The sequence below is a fragment of the Palaemon carinicauda genome, chromosome 22 (genome assembly GCF_036898095.1).
Source record: "Palaemon carinicauda isolate YSFRI2023 chromosome 22, ASM3689809v2, whole genome shotgun sequence".
NCBI classification, from domain to species: domain Eukaryota; kingdom Metazoa; phylum Arthropoda; class Malacostraca; order Decapoda; family Palaemonidae; genus Palaemon; species Palaemon carinicauda.
In genome coordinates this window covers 36183598-36207614 of record NC_090746.1, presented here as the reverse complement: position 1 = coordinate 36207614, position 24017 = coordinate 36183598, and the positions used below count along the sequence as shown (strand labels likewise).

General features: G+C 47.3%; 1 protein-coding gene across 1 annotated transcript in view; it reads left to right on the top strand.

The window, feature by feature from the left end:
- Window positions 1-24017, top strand: part of LOC137616406 (uncharacterized) — a 96178-nt gene that overhangs the window by 509 nt on the left and 71652 nt on the right. The gene's annotated exons all lie outside the window — the stretch shown is intronic.

Sequence of the window (24017 nt, the reverse complement as noted above, 5' to 3'; positions counted from 1 at the left end):
TTATTATTATTATTATTAGTTAAGCTACAACCATAGTTGGTAAAGCAGGAAGCTATAAGCCCAGAGGTATTCCTGTTATGACATTGTCTATAACCTGTTTAGATTAGCATCAACGATGTAGAAGGGGTTTAGCTTGCCAGTGTTTTATTTTTTACATGATTAAAAGTGACTAAGAATAATTTAGTTGCTGGATTATTTTCGGTATTATTGTACTGTATTACAGGGCAATGTAACCTAGGGAAAAAAACTACGTTTTTCTATAGAAAAAATTCCGCTCTTCGAAAATGACACTCGTTCCCTTCGCAAATGAATAATTTCAGAAATATATACCTATATGGTTTCATTGTAGTTTATTCCATGGCAATGTAACCTAGGATTCCTACTACTTTTTCTTATAGGAAAAATTACGCTCCCTTCGAAAATAACACTCGTTCCCGTCGCAAATTAAGTTTCAGAAATATATATACATCTATATCCTCCGATAATGGGGGACCCCCAGTGGAAACTCGGGGTTTTGGGTGGGGAAAACATACTGGGGAACCGATATATAACCGTAAATCAGTCCTTTTCTTCTCTACATTTCCTTCTTGTATTTATTATAACCGTAGGAAAATACAAAACAGTATAACTGGATATATTTTGGAGGAGCCATTTCAAAGGTTATTTCTTGTAGTAATACAGTAACCAGTGCTGCCAACGCCTGATGTAGTTTAAATGTTAGCATTCCATACCTGATGTAGATCAAATGTTAGCATTCCTTGCTAACATTAGCACCCATTTGTACGTTCGTCCGTTCGCACCTGCGCATATATAACCCCCCTGCGCAGGAGTTTCTCTCCCAAATTACTCTTTTTATTACCGTATTATTTTCTCATTTTATATTCCCTTTCAATATTATTTATCATACATTCCATTTTACCTTCCTATATTGGGTTTATTTGTTTGGTTATTTCCTTTCCCATTTGTACGAACGTTCGTTTCATCAGTTTCCGACCTGCGCATATATCCCCCCCCTGCGCATATATCCCCCCCCCTGCGCAGGAGTTTCCTCTCCCCCATTACTCTTTTTATTATCGTGTTATTTTCTCATTTTTTATTCCCATTCAATATTATTTATCATTCATTCCATTTTATCTTCCTATATTGGGTTTATTTGTTTGTTTATTTCTTTCTCTCTTCCTGGTTGCACATAAATACTTACTCTGGACTAGTTTTTTTATCCAGTTAATTCTCGGTATGATCATCTCATTTTATATTCCCATTCAATATTATTTACCGTTCATTCCATGTTTCCTTCCTATATTGTTTTTATTTATTTTTGTTGGTTATTTCTTTTTCTCTCCTCTGTGTCTTATAAATCCTTTCTCTGGTCTAGTTTCCGTATTTAGTTCATTCATGTTTACCCGTTATAGTTCTTGGTTTTTCCCTTAACCAATCACCACCTTAGGCCTATGCAGATATCTCCCTACCCCCCCACTTCCTTTATTTCTATTAGCGGTTTTTCATAGCCCTTGTTCCAATGCCTTTTCCGTTGTAACCTTTGAGCTGGTGAGGTGTTCGTTACAAGTGCGGTTTCTTTTTTCGTCTATTTCGTTGGAGCAAGTTATAGAGTCGTTCTGTTTTATCTCATAGGCAAGTCATTCACGTGTTTTATTGCTATTCTGAATCCTTCATTCGTAAAACTAAGAAGAACCGCCGTTGTGGTTATACCTTTACTGCCTATAAAGGTACTTTTTTGGACAATAGTCGTCTACCCCCATGGAAGATAATATTATGTGCCATCCACTTTTTGCATAAACATTCGGACCATGAGACCCTCATGGATGGTATCGACATATCTTCGAAAACTAGTGTCGATTGGAGAAGTTTCTGTTCCCAGGTTACCGAATACTTCGACGTTTTCTTCATAAAAGTAAGTCATTCCTCAATAGCCATTATTCGGGTTTTGTGACCGGGGTACTTCTAGGCAAGGTTATGTGGGTTTGTTAGGTTCTGTGGTCTTTCTGTACTATTTATATATTGTGTAACAGTTATATGGAAAAATTATTTAATATTCGAATGGAAATATTTATCATTTCTGCCACTAGTAATGTCATCGTGTCGTTGGTAGTTCTGTGTTCCATTCGTCACCGTTGGTAGTACTGTGAATCATAGTAAGTCATTCCCCAATGCTTATTATATGAGTTTGGTGACCGGGGTACTTCTAGGCAAGGTTAGGTGGGTTTGTTAGGTTCTGTGGCCTTTTGGTACTTTCTATTTATTGTTTAATAGTTATATGAAAATATTATTTAGTTTACGTATGGAAATATTTAGCATTTCTATCTCTAGAAATGTCATCGTGTCGTTGGTATCACTGTGTACCATTCGTCATCGTTGGTAGTTCTGTCAACCATTGGTAACGTTGCTAATGTTATCGTCCCCTACATCTGTTGTTTAGATATTTTAACTCAGTATATATGTCATCAGTGTTAATATTTATATGGTTCATTTGTATTGTATTTCATTGTGTGATTTCGCACAGGAAATATATGATTTCCTATAGTAGATATCGTGATTTAACTGGTTTTCTCATTCATTTCATCCGTAATAACATCAACCAATTCGTCAACTTATAACTAACCGAATTGGTTGATCTGTTTGTTTGCGATTGAAATGATCATCAAAATCAGTTAAATCACGTTATTTGCTATAGGAAATCATATATTTCTTGTGCGAAATCACACCATGGAATAATATACAAAATTACCATACATATATATATATATATATATATATATATATATATATATATATATATATACTGTATATATATATATATACTGTATATATATATATATATATATATATATATATATATATATATATATATATATATATATATATATATATATATATATATATATATATATATCTATATCCAATGATAATGGGGGACCTCGGGGTTATGGGTGGGGAAAACATACTGGGGAAATGGTATTTAATGGTAAAACAAGCCTTTTCTCCTCTATACATTACCTTCTTAGATGTATGATAAACCGATGAAAAAATAATCACGTCATTTCACACAGGAAAACATATATTTTCTGTTCGAAATGAGAATCTGTAAGACATGTACAACTTTACCTTATTTTCACCAATAATTTTTCGTACATGCACAATATAGCCTAATATGTTGGGTTATGAGATCCTGTTTACTAAAGTAAACATTTGCTCATACAATAGCAATGTTCACTGTTGTACTTCAGTTGTAAGGAAATTTGGTATTATTATAGAAATACACGAGACAAACATTAATTAAAAAAAAAGTTGGGGTACAGTACATTTAGAAAAACTCCCGATTTCCTCGTAAATGACCTTTATTTCCCTTGCAAAAAAAAAAAAAAATTTAATAAAATATACCCTTATGTATCCTACGGGAGAAAATTTACTGGTGAATCGATAAATAATGGTAAAACTCGCCTTTTCTTCTCTATACATTATTCTCTGAAATGCATAATAAATCCATAAAAAAATTGCCCAAACTATGGGGATCCTTGGTAAAACTTCAGAAGCATGCCATACTCGATATTAAAAAGATAATTGCCTATATGGAAAGAGCATGTGAAAAGCTATATAAAAAGTATAGTTTTTATATGAGAGATTGAACAAGGTGGAATTAAATGAGGTTGATAACTTTTTACCTCAAATATTTCCTAAGTCGGCAGACATTTCCTCTATGGCAATGTTTACTTTTAATGAGCCACTTTCTTACGCAAACACAAGCAGTTCCAATTACAGTTTATTGGCTGAGAGCTGTGACATCATTATGACGTGATGGTTTCATAACCAATTATTATTATTACAAGCCAAGCTATGACCCTAGTTGGAAAAACAAGATGCTATAAGCCCTAGGGCTCCAACAGGAAAAAATAGCCCAGTGAGGAATGGAAACACGGAAATAAATAAACGATATAAGAAATAGTGAAAAATTAAATTAGAATATTTTTAAAAACAACAAACATTAAAACAGATCATTCATATATAACTATAGAAAGACTTATGTCAGCCTGTTCAACATAAAAACATTTGCTGCAACTTTGAACTTTTGAAGTTCTACTGATTCAACTTCCCAATTAGGAAGATAATTCCACAACTATGTCACAGTTGGAATAAAACTTCTAGAATACCGTGTAGTATTGAGCCTCATGATGGAGAAGGCCTGACTATTAGAATTGACTGCATACCTAGTATTACGAACAGGATGGAACTGTCCGGGAAGATCTGAATGTAAAGGACGATCAAAATTGTGAAAAATTTTATGCAACATGCATAACAAACTACTATGCATTTCAGACCCCGTGTTATACTGTTTTTCGCAAATATCTTCTATACAAACAACATGATAAGTGTGATTTTTCAATATTAATCTTACCCGATGATCATGTAGCTATCAACTCCGTTGCCCGACAGAAATCTACGGTCGGGATACGCCAGCGATCGCTATACAGGTGGGGGTGTACTCACCAGCGCCATCTGTGGTCAGGTACTCAAGTACTTCTTGTCAACAAGACCTCAATTTTTCCTCTGTCGTGCCACCGGCAAGACCTACATGGATACGCTGTTGATTTTGGAGTCTTTTGTTCACGTTTTGGTGAAGTATTTGCTCTGAAATTTAGCCTTCGCTTTACAGGAAGCTTTAGCCTTAGCTTAGCAAGCTTTTGGTATGAATTTGATTCATTGGTTAACGATCTTTGCTTTACTTTGGAATTCCCCCTTTGACTACTTCTAAAATTCAAGATGTCTGACCATTCCCAAGTTCCTAAATACAGGCGATGTAGTGTTAGGACTTGTAATAGGCGTCTTCCGAAGGCCTCTGTTGATCCTCACACCGTATGTTCCAATTGTAGGGGAAAATCCTGTCAATTGGAAGATCGATGTGGGGAATGTGCTGGGCTTTCGGAATTCGATTTTAATGAATTCCTCAGATATACTCGTAGGTTAGAGAAGGAGAGAGATAGGAGGAGTTCTTCTCGCTCTTTGGATATTTCCTCTCCCCATGCCCCTCAACCTTTTCCTTCCCCTGTGGTGGTGACCCCCGAACCTGCTACGAGTGCTCAGCCTGCAATGGCTGATATGTTGCGTGCCATTCAGGCTCTCGGTGATAAGGTGGAGTCGTTGGTTAGTGACCGCAATCAGCTCTTGGCAGATGTCAGAGAGCTGAAAGCGAAGAGTGCAGTGGGAAGTGTTAGTGCTAGTGCTGTGCATAGTGTCAGTGTCAGTGTTGCGCATGAGGATACATCTGTGCGTGCCAGTCGTCCTCCCAGTCCGGGACCTCTTGCAAGCTCCCAAGCCCAGGGGAGAAGCAATGTCGAAGGACCAAAGGGTTCGGCAGGCCTTGATCGGCGCACAGATGTATCCTCAGTGGTTGCGGACGTATCTGCTAAGGATCGTCCCTTCCACTCCCAGACGAATGAGCCCTTACATTCCTCGTCTGTGGAAGAGGTTTCCAGGAGGAAACGGTGGACAAAGGTCTCACGACCGCTCAAACGCAAGGTCCCTTCCGAGCTAGTCCAACGGCCCAGGTGTAGCCACTGGGTCAGTTCGGACTCGCCGCAGTCATCTGATGACTGCACACCTCCCAAGAGAGGTAGAGTGGTCCCTCAACGGGCCTCTGCTCCCACCACAGTAGACCCTAAGTGGTCCATGCTGCAGACTATGCAGTCTCAGCTTGCGGCTTTTATGCAGGAGTATCATGCAGAGAAGGTTAACACCCCTCCTCCTGTGAGAGCTCCTCCACCGTTGCGCAGTCCTCACTGCCAGACGCATGTTCGTGCTGCACCTTCTGCTTACATGCGTGAGCTGCCGCATCGGGAGTTGCCGGGTTCCAGCACTATGCGGCATTCTCCTCAGCCCATGCAGCATGCTCTGCAGACCTTACAGCATGCTCCGCATACCACGCAGCATGAGCCGCATTCCATGCAGCATGAGCCTCATACCATGCAGCATGAGCCTCATCCCATGCAGCATGAGCCTCATCCCATGCAGCATGAGCCGCATACCATGCAGCATGAGCCGCATACCATGCAGCATGAGCCGCATCCCATGCAGCATGAGCCGCATGCCATGCAGCATGAGCCGCATGCCTTACAGCATGCTCTGCATACCACACCGCATGCTCCTCAGCCCACCGCAGACCCTCCCTCTCACCGGCCCTCTGCTTTTGTTGTTGCCAGCTCACAGTCTGTCCAGCAGAGGCATGATGATGGATCCGCAGGTACGCATGCACCCGTTCTGCAGGATTCAGCCGTTCAGCTTGCTGCTCTGCCTTTGCCTCTTACAACTCAACTGTCGGGTGAGGAGGTTTCTGAGGATGAAGCTGCTCATCTAGATGATCCTCACTCTGATGTTGAAGGACACAAGTCTTCGCCACCCTCCTTAGACTTTCGCAAAGTCCTTGCTTTGTTCAGAGAGTTGTACCCTGAACACTTTGTGTCTGCAACCCCTCGTTCTCCTCCCTCCGAGTTTGCTCTGGGCATGCAGTCTACTGCGCCTGCCTTCACCAAGCTTGTTCTCGCCAGATCATCAAGGAGAGCTTTGAGGGTTATGGGGGATTGGTTGCAGTCCAAGAAGCAACTGGGAAGGACCTCTTTTGTGTTTCCTCCTCCCAAGCTGGCTTCTAAGTCGGGCGTCTGGTATGCCACGGGAGAGGAACCTGGCTTGGGGGTTCCTGCCTCTGCCCAGGCCGACTTCTCAAGTCTGGTTGACTCTCCCCGCAGGTCGGCTATGAGACGTTCGAAGATCTGCTGGTCCTTTTCAGATCTTGATCACTTGTTAAAGGGAGTCTTTCGTGCCTTCGAGATATTCAACTTCCTCGATTGGTGTCTGGGAGCCTTAAGCAGGAAGACTTCCCCTTCTGACAAGGACTCAGCCATGCTGATCATGTCCAGCATGGACAAGGCAATACGGGATGGGTCTGGCGAGCTTGCGGCGTCTTATGTATCAGGGGTCCTCAAGAAAAGAGAACATCTGTGCTCCTTCTTATCTGCTGGTATCACCCCTTGCCAGAGGTCAGAGTTGCTGTTTGCTCCTCTTTCCAAGTGTCTGTTTCCGGAGGAGTTAATTAAGGGGATGGCTGCCTCTCTTCTCCAGAAGGATACGCATGACCTCATGGCTTCTTCTGCACGTAAGGCTAAGACCTTACCTTCCGTGCCTAAACCTTACCGCCCCTTAGCAGTTGATACACCTGCTTCCAGGTTCATCCCGCCCTTTCGTGGCAGAACCTCCAGCAGAGGAGGTACCCGTGCAGACAGTCACCGTGGCAAGTCCAAGAAGGGTTCCAAGTCCACAAGAGGCAAGTTTTGACTGCCTTCCTCTCCAGACAGCTGTAGGAGCCAGACTCAAGACCTTCTGGCAAGCTTGGGAGAGCAGAGGTGCAGACGCTCAGTCTGTGAAGTGGCTGAGGGAGGGATACAGAATTCCGTTCTGCCGCAACCCCCCTCTAGCTACATCTCCCATCAACCTCTCTCCCAACTACAAGGAGAAGGACAAGAGGCTAGCGTTGCAACAAGAGGTGTCGCTCTTGCTACAAAAGGAGGCAGTGGTCATAGTCCGGGACCATCAATCCCCGGGCTTTTACAACCGTCTCTTCCTGGTAGCCAAGAAGACAGGAGGTTGGAGACCGGTGCTGGACGTCAGTGCGCTCAATGCTTATGTCACCAAGCAGACGTTCACGATGGAGACGACGAAGTCGGTCCTAGCAGCGGTCAGGCAGGAGGACTGGATGGTCTCGTTAGACCTGAAAGACGCATACTTTCACGTCCCCATCCATCCAGACTCCCAACCTTTCCTGAGATTCGTCTTTGGAAAGGTTGTGTACCAGTTCCAAGCCCTGTGCTTTGGCCTAAGCACGGCACCTCTTGTGTTTACGCGACTGATGAGGAATATTGCGAAATTCCTTCACTTGGCAGACATCAGAGCCTCCCTCTATTTAGACGACTGGCTTTTAAGAGCTCCCACAAGTCGTCGCTGTCTGGAGAATCTCAGATGGACTATGGATCTGACCAAGGAACTGGGCCTCCTGGTCAATTTAGAGAAGTCCCAGCTCGTCCCATCCCAGACCATTGTTTACCTGGGTATGGAGATTCAGAGTCGAGCTTTTCGGGCTTTTCTGTCGGCCCCAAGGATCAACCAAGCCCTAGAGTGCATCCTGAGCATGCTGAGAAGGAACCGATGCTCAGTAAGGCAGTGGATGAGTCTAACAGGGACACTTTCATCGCTGGCCCTGTTCATCGAGTTAGGGAGACTCCACCTCCGCCCCCTTCAGTATCATCTGGCTGCTCACTGGATCAAGGACATGACGCTAGAGACAGTCTCAATTCCTGTTTCCGAAGAGATGAGGTCTACTCTAACGTGGTGGAAGAACAGCATTCTTCTCAAGGAAGGTCTTTCGTTGGCTGTTCAGACCCCCGACCACCGTCTCTTCTCGGACGCATCAGACTCGGGCTAGGGTGCGACATTGGACGGACAGGAATGCTCGGGAACATGGAATCAGGAGCAGAGGACACTTCACATCAATTGCAAGGAGTTGTTGGCGGTTCATCTGGCCTTAATGAACTTCAAGTCCCTCCAGCTAAACAAGGTGGTGGAGGTGAACTCCGACAACACCACAGCCTTGGCTTACATCTCCAAGCAGGGGGGGACTCATTCGAGGAAGTTGTTCGAGATCGCAAGGGACCTCCTCATTTGGTCAAAAGATCGAAGGCTCACGCTGGTAACGAGGTTCATTCAGGGCGATATGAATGTCATGGCAGATCGCCTCAGCCGGAAGGGTCAGGTCATCCCCACAGAGTGGACCCTTCACAAGAATGTTTGCAGCAGACTTTGGTCCCTGTGGGGTCAGCCAACCATAGATCTGTTCGCTACCTCGATGACCAAGAGGCTCCCATTGTATTGTTCTCCGATTCCAGACCCGGCAGCAGTTCACGTGGATGCCTTTCTGCTGGATTGGTCCCATCTCGACCTGTATGCATTCCCGCCGTTCAAGATTGTCAACAGGGTACTTCAGAAATTCGCCTCTCACAAAGGGACACGGCTGACGTTGGTTGCTCCCCTCTGGCCCACGAGAGAATGGTTCACAGAGGTACTGCAATGGCTGGTCGACGTTCCCAGCACTCTCCCTCTAAGAGTGGACCTTCTGCGTCAACCTCACGTAAAGAAGGTACACCCAAGCCTCCACGCTCTTCGTCTGACTGCCTTCAGACTATCGAAAGACTCTCAAGAGCTAGAGGCTTTTCGAAGGAGGCAGCCAGAGCGATTGCCAGAGCAAGGAGGACATCCACTCTCAGAGTCTATCAATCTAAATGGGAAGTCTTCCGAAGCTGGTGCAAGGCCAATGCAGTTTCCTCAACCAGTACCACTGTAACCCAGATTGCTGACTTCCTGTTACATCTAAGGAACGTTAGATCCCTATCAGCTCCTACGATCAAGGGTTACAGAAGTATGTTGGCAGCGGTTTTCTGCCACAGAGGCTTGGATCTTTCCTCCAACAAAGATCTACAGGACATCCTTAGGTCTTTTGAGACCTCTAAGGAACGTCGGTTGTCCACTCCAGGCTGGAATCTAGACGTGGTCCTAAGGTTCCTGATGTCATCTAGATTTGAACCGCTCCAATCAGCCTCTTTCAAGGACCTCACATTAAAAACTCTTTTCCTCGTATGCCTAGCAACAGCTAAAAGAGTAAGTGAGATCCACGCCTTCAGCAGGAACATAGGTTTCACATCGGAAACGGCTACATGTTCCTTGCAGCTCGGTTTTTTGGCTAAAAACGAGCTTCCTTCACGTCCTTGGCCTAAATCGTTCGAGATCCCTAGCCTATCCAACTTGGTGGGTAACGAGTTGGAGAGAGTACTTTGCCCAGTCAGAGCTCTTAGGTACTATCTGAAAAGGTCAAAACCCTTACGAGGACAATCAGAAGCCTTATGGTGTGCTGTTAAGAAGCCTTCGCTACCAATGTCTAAGAACGCAGTTTCTTACTACATCAGGCTTCTGATTAGAGAAGCTCATTCTCATATGAAGGAAGAAGACCTTGCTTTGCTGAAGGTAAGGACACATGAAGTGAGAGCTGTGGCTACTTCAGTGGCCTTCAAACAGAACCGTTCTCTGCAGAGTGTTATGGATGCAACCTATTGGAGAAGCAAGTCAGTGTTCGCATCATTCTATCTCAAAGATGTCCAGTCTCTTTACGAGAACTGCTACACCCTGGGACCATTCGTAGCAGCGAGTGCAGTAGTAGGTGAGGGCTCAGCCACTACATTCCCATAATCCCATAACCTTTTTAACCTTTCTCTTGATTACTTTTATTGTTGTTTTTGGGTTGTACGGTCGGCTAAGAAGCCTTCCGCATCCTGGTTGATTTGGCGGGTGGTCAATTCTTTCTTGAGAAGCGCCTAGGTTAGAGGTTGTGATGAGGTCCTTTAGTATGGGTTGCAGCCCTTTATACTTCAGCACCTAAGAGTCGTTCAGCATCCTAAGAGGACCGCTACGCTCAGTAAGGAAGACGTACTTACTAAAGGCAGAGTAATGGTTCAAGTCGACTTCCTTACCAGGTACTTATTTATTTTATATTGTTATTTTGAATAACTAATAAAATGAAATACGGGATACTTAGCTTCTTTGTTAACATGTGTACTGGTCTCCACCCACCACCCTGGGTGTGAATCAGCTACATGATCATCGGGTAAGATTAATATTGAAAAATGTTATTTTCATTAGTAAAATAAATTTTTGAATATACTTACCCGATGATCATGATTTAAAGGACCCGCCCTTCCTCCCCATAGAGAACCAGTGGACCGAGGAGAAAATTGAGGTCTTGTTGACAAGAAGTACTTGAGTACCTGACCACAGATGGCGCTGGTGAGTACACCCCCACCTGTATAGCGATCGCTGGCGTATCCCGACCGTAGATTTCTGTCGGGCAACGGAGTTGACAGCTACATGATCATCGGGTAAGTATATTTAAAAATTTATTTTACTAATGAAAATAACATATTTTGGCACAGCTTCTTTGACACAGTCCGCTAATTTATGACACTACACTGTGATGCCAAGTGTGTTTCATTAATGAGCTTCCTCTTGGCTTTCAAGCATAAGTTGGTGAGAGCTGAGTAGGCATTCGGACAATGGATCTCCGTGACGTAGGTGTGATGCGTATAACAAGCACTCTCTCTCTCTCTCTCTCTCTCTCTCTCTCTCTCTCTCTCTCTCTCTCTCTCTCTCTCTCTCTCTCTCTCTCTCTCTCTCACATAGAAACCTACCACTGGTGCATGCCTCATTCATAAAGTGTGTATATATATATATATATATATATATATATATATATATATATATATATATATATATATATATATATATATATTATGTGGTATTGTATATTTCATTTTATATTTGAGAGACACAACGTGAAAATAAAGGCGAGGGAGGGTAATGTGGAGGGTGATAACGAGCTAACGAGCGTGAATGATGGCAAACGTAGGTATATAGTTTGGTGGTGGTGAGGAAGAGTACTGGTCCATGGACAACATACAACAAAGCGTGGATCCTGTCATAATAAACCTCGGCAGTGATGATGAGGATAACTTATTTTTGGAAAGTGACGGAGAGTGAAATGAAATGTATGCTATATACTCATGTTTGCATCATTTGTCAAATCATAGATATCCGCTATCTGTCAAGGTCTACATTAACCTATTAAGTAAGCATCTACTTCCCTTACTTACAGCATCCACTTCCCTTACTTATAAAGCATTTATAAGTAAATGGTTATAATAATAATAATAATAATAATTTTAATATTAATAATTTATAATAAATCTTGAAATGATCACACTACTCCTCTAGCACCCACTTCCAACCCTACTCATGGTCAAGATTCCAGGCTGTATGTTATGAGTATTTAATGAAAAAAAAAACTCATTACGTGCGCCTTATTTTTATATGGATAAAGGTGGAAATTGTATCCATGAGAGAGAGAGAGAGAGAGAGAGAGAGAGAGAGAGAGAGAGAGAGAGAGAGAGAGAGAGAGAGAGAGAGAGAGAGGAGAGAGAGAGAGAGAGTGTGTGTGTGTGTGTGCTTGTTATACGCGTCACACCTACGTCACGGAGATCCATTGTCCGAATGCCTACTCGCCAACTTATGCTTGAAAGCCAAGAGTAAGCTCATTAATGAGTCGCACTTGGCATCGCAGTGTAGTGTCATAAATTAGCGGACTGTGTCAAAGAAGCTGTGCCAAAATGTCGCCTTGATCCCGTTGTTTGTATAGAAGATATTTGCGAAAAACAGTATAACACGGGGTCTGAAATGCATAGTAATTTAACTACGGTACCAGAGATTAATATCTAGATCACGAATAAGAAATTTAATAGACCATAAGTTCCTGTCCAACAAATTAAGATGAGAATCAGGAGCTGAAGACCAGACAGGAGAACAATAATCGAAACAAGGTAGAATGAAAGAATTAAGACACTTCTTCAGATTAGATTGATCACTGAAAATGTTAAAAGACTTTCTTAATAAGCCAATTTTTTTGTGCAATTGAAGAAGACATAGATCTAATGTGTTTCTCAAAAGTAAATTTGCTGTTGAGAATCACACCTAAAATTTTTAAAGTCATACAGAGTTAAAGAAACATTATCAATGCTGAGATCCGGATGTTGAGGAGCCACTGTCCTTGACCTACTTACAATCACACTTTTGAGTTTTGTTAGGATTTGTCTTCATGCCCCATAATTTGCACCATGCACTAATTTTAGCTAGATCTCTATATTAAGGGATTTAGCAATCTCAGATCTACATTCAGGAAATGGAATTGATGCAAAGTGTAGCATCATGTGCATATGCAACAGACTTGTTTTCTAGGCCAAACCATTTGTCATGTGTATATAGTTTGAAAAGTAATGGGCCAAGAACACTACCCTAAGGAACACCAGATATCACATTACTATACTCACTATGGTGCCCATCATCAACAACTCTTGCATTACACCTGAGGACTAGGAGTTCGAGGTCTCCGAGCAAGATCTCATTTACTGGCAACTATCAGCTTTCACTGATAGAGATTGTCCAACCCAAACCTTCCACTCCTCCCTCGGAGGCAGTAATCCCTCCTCCCGTATCTCCGAAGGTTTTGTGACCTAGAAGGATATGAAGGAATCTTCATCTCTTGTGACTTTCTCAGTCCAGCCCCAAGAGAGGAAAGATGCGTAAACACTTCGAAAGTACTGGACTTTGAAATCCAAGGCTCCAGATCCGTGAAAGAGCATTCTTGGATTGACATCAGCCTCGGCAAGACCAGAGGAACATGGTTTGCCTTCTAGGTCTAAAGTCCTCTTCGGAGGACTGCTGACGGTCAGCTCGCTGACCCCACGGCCCCCAGAGGGCGCATAGGGCGTAAAGCTCGCCCTCCTCTTCGCCGGAGAGGCCTTCCTTCACCTCACAAGGGTGTGAGGAAGCGCCTCTTCGGTTCATCGTCTCCACCACAGTCCGCCGCAGAGGAGCCTCGCCATCGTTTTCCAACTCTCCACGCTACAACCCTGGACCTCTCTGCGGATCGTTTGCGATCCCCTTCGGTAGAAGGTCGTCCTTACAAAGGACACGTCGACCTTCCACCCGTGAGACCTGCTGACCTGCCGTCGCCGTTCCTGGCTGCTGACGCGCTGTGGGCGCCGACACATCCTGTTGTGAAACAGGCAACGGTCCCTTCGGGGCAACAAGGGCGTATGCGCAAGTTGGCACATACGACCCTTACGCGCCAGCGCTCACCTGCGCGCCAACACTCACCTGCGCGCAAGCACTCATCTACCGAGGATGTTCCTGTTGAAGCGCACCAGCGCTCACCTGCGCTCTCCTGATCGCCAGCGTGCTACTGCGCGCCTTCAACCTTCTGCGCGCCTTCAACCTTCTGCGCGCCATGCGCACCATCGTTCTCCTGCGCGCCAGCGCTCTCCTGCATGCCAGCGCTCACCAACGCGCCAGCTTTTCCCTGCGCGCCAACGATCTCCTGCGCGCCCACGATCTTCTGATCTGGGCGCAGTAGGGAAGTTAATTTATTCCCCTGCGCGTCAGCGCTCGCCAACGCGCCGTCGTTCTCCACCTGCGCGCCATCCCTCGCCAGCACGCCTTCGCGCGCAGTCTCCCACTCGTGCCCCCAAGGTTGCGCATGCGTGCCCACGCCTATCTCCCCAGCCTGATGAGCGCACTCATGCGCGCAGGAGATGTTTCTCCTGCGCGCGCCCAACGGTATCCTCGCCCGCACGGGCTCTTCAGCTTGATCCTGTGCGCCCGCGCGCGCAAACATTCACCCTCGCGTGCACAAGCACGCAACTTTCCTTCTGCGCACCCTCTGTCTTCTCCAGCTCGCGCCCCTGCGCGCCATCGCTCGCCCGCGCACACCCTCGCCATTGCCCGCGCGCGCTAACATTCGTCTGCCGCCACCCGCGCGCGACCCTGGGTATTTCCCATCGCGTGAGCGCCAGCATGCTCCCCAGCGCGATCATCACCCCCCCCCCAGCGCGATCATCACCCCCCCCCCAGCGCGATCATCACCCCCCCCCAGCGCGATCATCACCCCCCCCCCAGCGCGATCATCACCCCCCCCCCAGCGCGATCATCACCCCCCCCAGCGCGATCATCACCCCCCCCCCCAGCGCGATCATCACCCCCCCCCAGCGCGATCATCAACCCCCCAGCGCGATCATCAACCTCCCCAGCGCGATCATCAACCTCCCCAGCGTGATCATCTACCCCCCCCTCCAGCGTGATCATCAAACCCCCCCCTCCAGCGTGATCATCAAACCCCCCCCCCCAGCGCGATCATCAACAACCCCCCCCCCCCCCGCGATCATCAACAAACCCCCCCCCCCCCCCCCCCCCGCGATCATCACCACCCCCCCCCCCCCCCCCGCGATCATCAACCCCCCCCCCGCGATCATCAAACCCCCCCCCCCCCGCGATCATCAAACCCCCCCCCCCCCCGCGATCATCAAACCCCCCCCCCCCCCCGCGATCATCAACCCCCCCCCCCCGCGCGATCATCAAACCCCCCCCCGCGCGATCATCAACCCCCGCCCCCCCCCCCCCCCCCCGCGCGATCATCAACCCCCGCCCCCCCCCCCCCCCGCGATCATCAACCCCCCCGCGCGATCATCAAACCCCCCCCCCCGCACGATCATCAAACCCCCCCCCCCCGCGCGATCATCAAAACCCCCCCCCCCCCGCGCGATCATCAAAACCCCCCCCCCCCCCCCGCGCGATCATCAAACCCTCCCCCCCCCCCCCCCCGCGCGATCATCAAACCCTCCCCCCCCCCGCGCGATCATCAAACCCTCCCCCCCCCCGCGCGATCATCAAACCCTCCCCCCCCCCCCCCGCGCGATCATCAAACCCTCCCCCCCCCGCGCGATCATCAAACCCCCCCCCCCGCGCGATCATCAAAACCCCCCCCCCCCCCGCGCGATCATCAAACCCCCCAGCGCGATCATCAAACCCTCCCCCCCCCCGCGCGATCATCAAACCCTCCCCCCCCCCAGCGCGATCATCAAACCCCCCAGCGCGATCATCAACCCCCCAGCGCGATCATCAACCCCCCAGCGCGATCATCAACCCCCCAGCGCGATCATCAACCCCCCCAGCGCAATCATCAACCCCCCCAGCGTGATCATCAAATAACCCCCCCCCCTAGCGTGATCATCATCACCCCCCCCCCCCCCCCCCCCCCGCGTGCGATCATCAACACCCCTCCCCCCAGCGCGATCATCAACCCCCCTCCCCCCCCCAGCGCGATCATCAACCCCCTTCCCCCCCCAGCGCGATCATCAACCCCCTTCCCCCCCCCCCCAGCGCGATCATCAACCCTTCCACGCGAGGCTGCAGGACAACGCGCGGCAAGGTCGTCATCGTCATGCCCCCCCCCCCCCCTGCAAGCCCAGAACAGCGCGCTCATTGGCAGGAGGGAAGGTTCCAGAAAGGTCCAGGGACATTTCTTCTCCTTCATCATCTCTGTTTCAGGCGGATCCTCCTTTGGTAACTCCTCCCAGAGATCGGTCGATCCCTTTCCCTACAGAGGGAGTATCTGACAGCGCAGCCGTCAGCCAGCAGCCTTGGTTTGGGACACTAGTCAGAGCGTTCATGCAGGCGTTTAAGCCTGTTCTCTCTGAACTGGGCCACAAATCCTTGGCAGCTTCTACTTCCCTGAAGAGGAAAAGAGGAGTTTCGAACGTGGTAACTTCTCCGAGGGCGAAGCTGACTCCTCGTAAGTCCTTGAGGAAGGCCTCCTCACCCCTCCAGACTTTCTCTCCCTCCCTTTCGGATGAAGACTTCCTGTCCTCAGGGGAATCACTTGAGGTGAGGCGTTCCCCCATCGCACCAATGAGGGAAACCCCACCTCGCGCTGGAAAGTCTTCTCGGGTAGGGGTGGAGAAGAGCCTCCCACCGTCGTTGTTGGAGTCTTGCATCCCTCCTTGGAGGGAGTCGAAGGCTTAGACCGGAGCCAGTCAAGCTCTCGAAAAACGTCCACGAGTCCCCCCAAGAAGAGCCTTTGGGGACAGGAGACTTCGCTGCTAGCCCTTCAGGATGAGAGCTGAAGGAATCAGAACATGCGTTCTGGCAGGTTTTGACCCTTATGAGGAATCTCAATGGGTTTGCTGATCCAGAGATTCCTCCTTGTGAAGGCAAAAACACGGTCTTGGACCGAGTCTTTGGGACTCAATAACCCTCGAAGGCCAGTGCGGCTTTGCCCTGGTCTCAAGCGGTCAAGAGGGCCAGAGACAAGGTCGAAGTCCAGCTCTCCGAGCTTGCCTCCTCCAGCCAATCCAGCGCTGGCAACAAGCTCCTCCCACCTCCGCGTGTCCAACAGAGGAGGTACTTCGACATCGTTTAGGAGATTTGTTCGGCTCTTCCCCTTCACCATTCGTTGGAAGAGCTTACCAGGGGAGTCCCTCTAGACAGACTCTCCAACCGGCAGGTCTCGTTCTCGGCTACGGAGATCCTTAGCCAGGAGAATGTGGCGAAGTGTGCCCTGCAGGCCTTTTCGTGGCTGGATATCTGGCTAGGGACCCTAGGCATCCTGTTACGTTCGGAGTACCAGTAAGGCTATGGAGACCTTTTTACTCTTGGGCACTCGCACGATCGAGTTTCTAGCCCACCAAGTCTCGAACTTGTGGGCTAACACCATCTTGAAACGTCGAGATGTGGTGTCTGAGAGGTTCCTTCAAAAGGTCCCTAATACTGAGATCAGCAGGCTTAGGCATTCTTCCATTATGGGGAAGAACTTGTTTGAGCCTAAGGATGTGGAGCAGGCCGCTGAGAGGTGGAGGAAGTCCAACCAGGACTCTCTCCTACATAGGGCTCTAACATCGAAGCCCTATAAACCTCCAGCACCCCAGCAGCCACGTCCTACCAAGACCACGAAAGCGGCAGCTGCAGCGAAGACGACAGTGTCTAAGCCCTTTCCTGTCAAGGACAAGAAAGGCAAAAAGTCCTCTAGGGGAGGAAAGAATCCTAGAGGGAGCGGCCGAGGCCGCAAACGCTAGGATTGGCAGTCCCCCTGCATGTCCACCAGTGGAGGGATGCCTACAAAGTTGCACGAACAGGTGGCAGCAACTCGGGGCCGATTCTTGGACGATTTCCGTAATCAGTCAGGGATATCGCGTTCCGTTCACAACATCTCTACCTCCCCTGACAGCGGATCCAGTGTCGTTGAGCTCCCTTGCCATGGGATCGGCAAGGTGTCAAGCCCTTTGAGCAGAAGTCCAGACCATGTTGAAGAAGGACGCTCTCCAAGAGGTCCTCGACGGGTCTCCAGGCTTCTTCAGTCGACTCTTTCTTGTAAAGAAGGCATCTGGAGGCTGGAGACCAGTCATCGACCTCTCAGCTCTGAACAAGTTTGTCAAGCAAACTCTGTTCAGCATGGAGACCGCAGACACGGTCAGACTTGCAGTGAAACCGCAAGACTTCATGTGTACACTGGACCTGAAGGACGCATACAGTGAACCCTCGTTTATCGCGGTAGATAGGTTCCAGTCGCGGCCGCGATAGGTGAAAATCCGCGAAGTAGTGACACCATATTTACCTATTTATTCAACATGTATATTCAGACTTTTAAAACCTTCCCTTGTACGTAGTACTGTTAACAAACTACCCTTTAATGTACAGAACACTTAATGCATGTACTACAGTACCCTAAACTAAAACAGGCACAAATATTAAAGGTGATTTTATATCATGCATTTCCTAAACATGCTAAAAAGCACGATAAAAAATGGCAACCAATGTTTTGTTTACATTTATCTCTGATCATAATGTAGAAATAAACTGGAGGTAGAGCTTTGCTTATTACCCAGACATATTTCCCATACTTTTCCCTTAGAACTACATCACATCTTCCTACTTTAGATATATATATATATATATATATATATATATATATATATATATATATATGTGTGTGTGTGTGTATATATATATATATTTATATGTATACACATATACATACCTACATATATACATAAATACATGCATACATATATATATATATATTACTGTATATATATGGGTTATGGAAAAAATCCGCGAAGTGGTGAATCCGCGATGGTCGAACCGCGAAGTAGCGAGGGTTCACTGTACTTCCAGATCCCAGTCCATCCGTCTTCAAGGAAGTATGTAAGATTCAGCCTAGACAACAAGGTTTACCAGTTCAAGGTGCTGTGTTTCGGTCTCTCCACAGCACCACAGGTTTTCACCAGAGTGTTCACCCTAATATCGTCGTGGGCACACAGGATCGGCATTCGTCTCCTCCGTTATCTGGACGACTGGCTGATCCTAGCAGACTCGGAGTCAGCCCTTCTTCGACACAGAGACAAACTTCTGGGACTTTGCCAACATCTGGGGATAATGGTAAGTCTCGAGAAGTCCTCTCTGCTTCCCACTCAAAGACTGGTATATCTAGGCATGATCATAGACACCAATCTCCACAAAGCCTTCCCATCAGACGACTGGATAGCAAGGCTGAGGAGGGTCGCAAGCCCTTTCCTCAGACGAGAAGAACTTCCAGCCCAATCATGGTCACGGCTCCTCGGTTACCTCTTATCATTGGCCCGTCTAGTTCCCAACGGTCGCCTCAGAATGAGATCCCTCCAATGGCGACTCAAGTCTCGGTGGAATCAGGGTCACGATTCCCGACGTCATGATCCCTATGGGACCTGCGGAACGGACGGACCTCCATTGGTGGGTGGCAGACGAGAACCTACGAAGAGGAGTGGATCTTCCCGTCCTCCCCCCAGATTTGTTGCTGTTTTCGGACACCTCAAAGAAAGGTTGGGGGGCCCACGTTCTGCAACACAGGACCTCAGGCCTGTGGTCAGAATCAGAAAAGTGCCTCCATATAAATCTGCTAGAAATGAAGGCCGTATTCTTGGCCCTTCAACAGTTCCAACAATACCTGGCAGGTCACTCTGTGGTGGTGATGAGCGACAACACCACAGTAGTGGCTTACATCAATAAGCAAGGAGGTATCTTTTCAAACCAGCTATCCCATCTCGCAGTAGAGATACTGAGATGGACCGAAGTCTACTCGATTCCACTATCGGCACATTTCATTCCAGGCAAGAGGAATGTACTCGCCGACAGTCTGAGCAGAGCATCTCAGATAGTGAGTACCGAGTGGTCTTTGGATCATCTAGTAGCCAACAAAGTCCTGACTTTGTGGGGTTTCCCGACTGTGGATCTGTTCGCGACAGCGTTGAACTTCAAGCTTCCGCTGTACTGCTCCCCAGTCCTGGATCCCAAGGTGCTCTGGCAAGATGCCTTCCAACAATGGTGGGACAACATCGACGTGTACGCCTTTGCCCCGTTCTGTCTGATGAAGAGGGTGCTCAACAAGACCAGAATATCGGTCAATCTTTCGATGACCCTTATAGCTCCGCTATGGCATCACGCAGAATGGTTTCCGGACCTTCTGCAACTCCTAACGGAACTTCCGAGAGAAGTCCCTCCGCGACACGAGCGACTCAAACAACCACATGCCAACATCTTCCACAAAGCCGTAGCTTCGCTACGACTTCACGCCTGGAGACTATTCAGCATCTCCTCTCTGAGAGAGGATTTTCGCAACAAGTTGCGGTCAGGATGTCTGGACATCTGCGAAAGTCATCCGCATCTGTCTACCAGGCATAGTGGAGAGTCTTCTGTGGTTGGTGTCGTGGAAGGGGTATCTCTCCACTCGATGCCACTATTCCAGCAATAGCGGAGTTCTTCGTGTATTTGCGGGAAGAAGTGCGCCTTTCAGTCTCGGCGGTGAAAGGCTATCGCTCAGCCTTAAGTCTAGCCTTCAGGCTCAAAGGAGTGGACATTTCTTCCTCGCTGAAACTTTCCCTACTCATACAAAGTTATGAACTTACCTGCCCTCAGTCGGAAGTGAGACCTCCTCCATGGAACGTAGTTCGAGTTCTCAGGTCTCTTAAGAGACCTCCCTACGAACCATTACGCCAGGGGTCAGATCGCCACATAACTTGGAAGACGATGTTCCCACTAGCTTTGGCCTCGGCCAAGCGAGTCAGTGAACTTCATGGCCTCTCATATGACATCGCCCACTCAATGGGATGGGGGGAGTTAACATTCAAATTCGTCCCTGAGTTTATTGCTAAGACTCAGAATCCGGGGGTGCAGGACCCTCGGTTCGACTCCTTCCAGATTTTGAGTCTTCGTTCTGTAACAGATGACCCAAACCATCTCCTACTGTTTCCAGTAAGGAGTCTGAGGCTATATCTCAAAAGAACGGCTGCAGTACGTCCCCAGGTGCAGGCATTGTTTGTGAGCACTGGGAGGACTAAGAGGAGGGTTACCAAGAACACCATCTCGCCATGGATTCGTAGGGTAATCCATCTGTCCCTGAATCCAGACCCTCCTCCGTCACGTCGCCCTAGAGCACATGACGTCAGGGGCGTAGTTACGTCCCTGGCCTTCAAGAAAAACTTCTCAGTGACGCAGGTGCTCCAAGCTGGGGTGTGGAAGCGTCTGACGACCTTCACAGCCCACTACCTGCAAGACGTAACCCACAGGAGGCTCGATACGTTTTCTATCGGCCCTGTGGTGGCTGCACAACAGCTGGTTTAAAACCTCAGGCTCCTTAATGGACAAGTAGCAGAAGGTTGAGGGCATTGATACCTGGTCTTAGTCTGCATGAATGAAAAGGTATGTCTGGCTGTTATTCTTTTCTTCATCCTCCCCTCTCTTGGGGAAAGCAGCATCCTGGGTTCTCTGCACAGCTGACCTCGAACCACTGCAGGTAAACCATGTTTCCTTGTGTTCCTAGTATTAAACTAATACTGTCACGTCCCCATACCCTGACGATGTGGTATTGGGAGAGTCCTAGCCTAAAGTTTCCATCTAAAGGACTACAGGTCAACTTCTTAGGACGAGTTACACTTCATACCTTCACACACAGCTTACGTAGGCCGCAGCCCTTGCGTAGCAAGGTTCTTGCAAAGTGCAGGGACTCTTTATTGTTGAGTGCTGACACACTCAGATACTGAGTCCCCGGGCAAAGCCAAAAGCCAGTACTAGCCGGGACTTTCCACCCTTCCTAATGGGTGTGTCACCCCTATTAAATAGCGTGGTTTGTAGGTCAGTTACGGAACAAATGACAAATTCGTGGAAAATTTGTATTTTTCGTAACTATACAAACCTTAGCTATTTAATCAAACTTGCCCACCAGCCCTATCCCCCTTGAAGTCTTACCTCTAAGCAAAGTGAGCTCAAGCACAGGTGTTTGTGTGTTGGGGGGGGGGTAGCAAGCTACCCTCTCTACCCCCCGCTAACTAGCGGTGGGGTAGTAAACCCTCATTAAAATTCTAATGGCTCGTCATTTCAGCTACACCGAAAGTAATAACCCCTATTAAATAGCTAAGGTTTGTATAGTTAGGAAAAATACAATTTTCAATATTAAACTTACCCGATGATCATATAGCTGTCAGCTCTGCTGCCCGACAGAAAAACCTACGGGCGGAATACGCCAGCGATCGCTATACAGGTGGGGGTGTACATCAACAGCGCCATCTGCCAAGTAGGTACTCAAGTACTCGATGTCAACACAGAACCAATTTTCTCTCTGTCGTGCCACTGGCAAGACCTACTAAATACGCTGTTACTAACTGGATTTGTTTTCACAACTATTTGGTGAAGTACACTATTCCAGTTTTGAGCTTTCGCTATGCAGGGGTTTTATCTTCATTTCAAAACTTGAACTCGTTTTGGATAGATTTAATTATGGTGACAAAGAGAGTATGGACTCTCTTTCACTTTTAAATGGCCGACCCTTCCCTTAGACGGAAGTGTGTTTAGGTTTTTAGTAATTTTGCTTAACACGTTTTAGATCTATATTTTATTTTATATCTCTCCGCCTTTATTAGGCCTCTTCGATTAACTTTCCATTTATTATAAACATATAAAAATAAATTTTTATGTTTTGTTTATATGCGACCTTTCCTGATAGTAGGCGGTCCTAACTTGGAACCGAAGTTAATCAACGTTGAGCCCGTTATATCGTATTTAACCTTTAAAGAATTTATAACTTTTAAATTTAATGTTTTATGAAAGAATTTCTTTGATAGTCTCGTACTGTTTTCAAAGATGAACTAACGTTTAGTTTTTTAGTCTACGCAGTTGTTGACGTTCAGGACGTTCAACATGCGCTCTATCGTTACGATAGAGAGAGAGTGTATCACGGTTTCACTTTGCAGTAAGAGTAAACCGATTCTAGCGTTTCGTTCATTCTTTCTTAGCTTAAATGGTTTAAATTCTAAATTAAAGGAACTTTTTATTTGGAAAACCTTTCAGTTTTTTTCCTTTAGCTTTTATCATGTTTTGACGATATATAATTGGGCTCTTCTCTCAGGTGCGAAATCTAGAGAGAAAGAGAGAGATAGAGACGGAGGGAGAGAGAGGAGAAAAAACGTTTTGTTCAAGCGGGTAACGTTGTTCTTGTTTTACTCTCCTCCCTAGTCGCTGTAGGGGAAGAAGGTAAAACGTTTCTAGGGTTTTATTCTTGTTCCCAGGCTATGTGCGGTGAGAGATTGTAAACGTAGTTTATTTGAACTAGTGTTTAGTCTCTTTCCCAGCCACTGAATTCTTTATCTTTATATATGTTTTCTGTTGCATTATACGACTGTTTTCGCAATTACTACCTTTTAATGAAGGGTAGGATTGCGTGTTTCAGGTAGAAATCAGTAAAAGTTTCGATTTCAGTGAAATAAGTGCAAACAGAAAATCAAAGTGATAAAGTGATATGCGCAAAGTGTTACAGTGTTGCGTCCGAGGGTTCGTCTGTTCGTGCCTGTCGTTCACCTAGTCCGGGACCTCTTGCAAGCTCCCAAGCCCAGGGGAGAAGTAATGTCGAACGACTTATGGGTTCTTCAGGCCTTGATCAACGAACAGACGTTTCCCTCCGTGGTTTCAGGCGTATCTACCCAAGATCGCCCCACCCACACAAAGACGAGAGAGCCCATTTACAGTACTTCTCGTCTGCGGAAGAGGTTTCTCGTAAGAAACCTTGGACCAAGGTCTCGCAGCTTATTAAGTGCAAGTCGGTCCCTTCTGCGCAAGTCCAACGGCCCAGGTGTAGCCACTGGGTCAGTTCGGACTCGCTGCAGTCTTCCGATGACTGCACACCTCCTAGAGAGGTAAAGCGGTACCGCAACAGGCAGTAACTCCGTCTGTTGCCGCACCCGCTGTTTTAGACCCTCAGTCACAACGGACAGTAGCTCCGTCTGTTGCCGCTTTTGTAGACCCTAAGTGGTCTTTACTGCAGTCTATGCAGACTCAGTTAGCTGCGGTTATGCAGGAGTTTCGTGCGGAGAAGGTTGACACTGCTCCCGTTAGCCTACAACCTGCCAAGGTTGTGCGCCCAGCTCACGCTGAGGCTGCCTGCTCCCACACTCCGGCTGCGGAGAGGTTGGCGCTGCACCCGTTAGCCTACAACCTGCCACGGT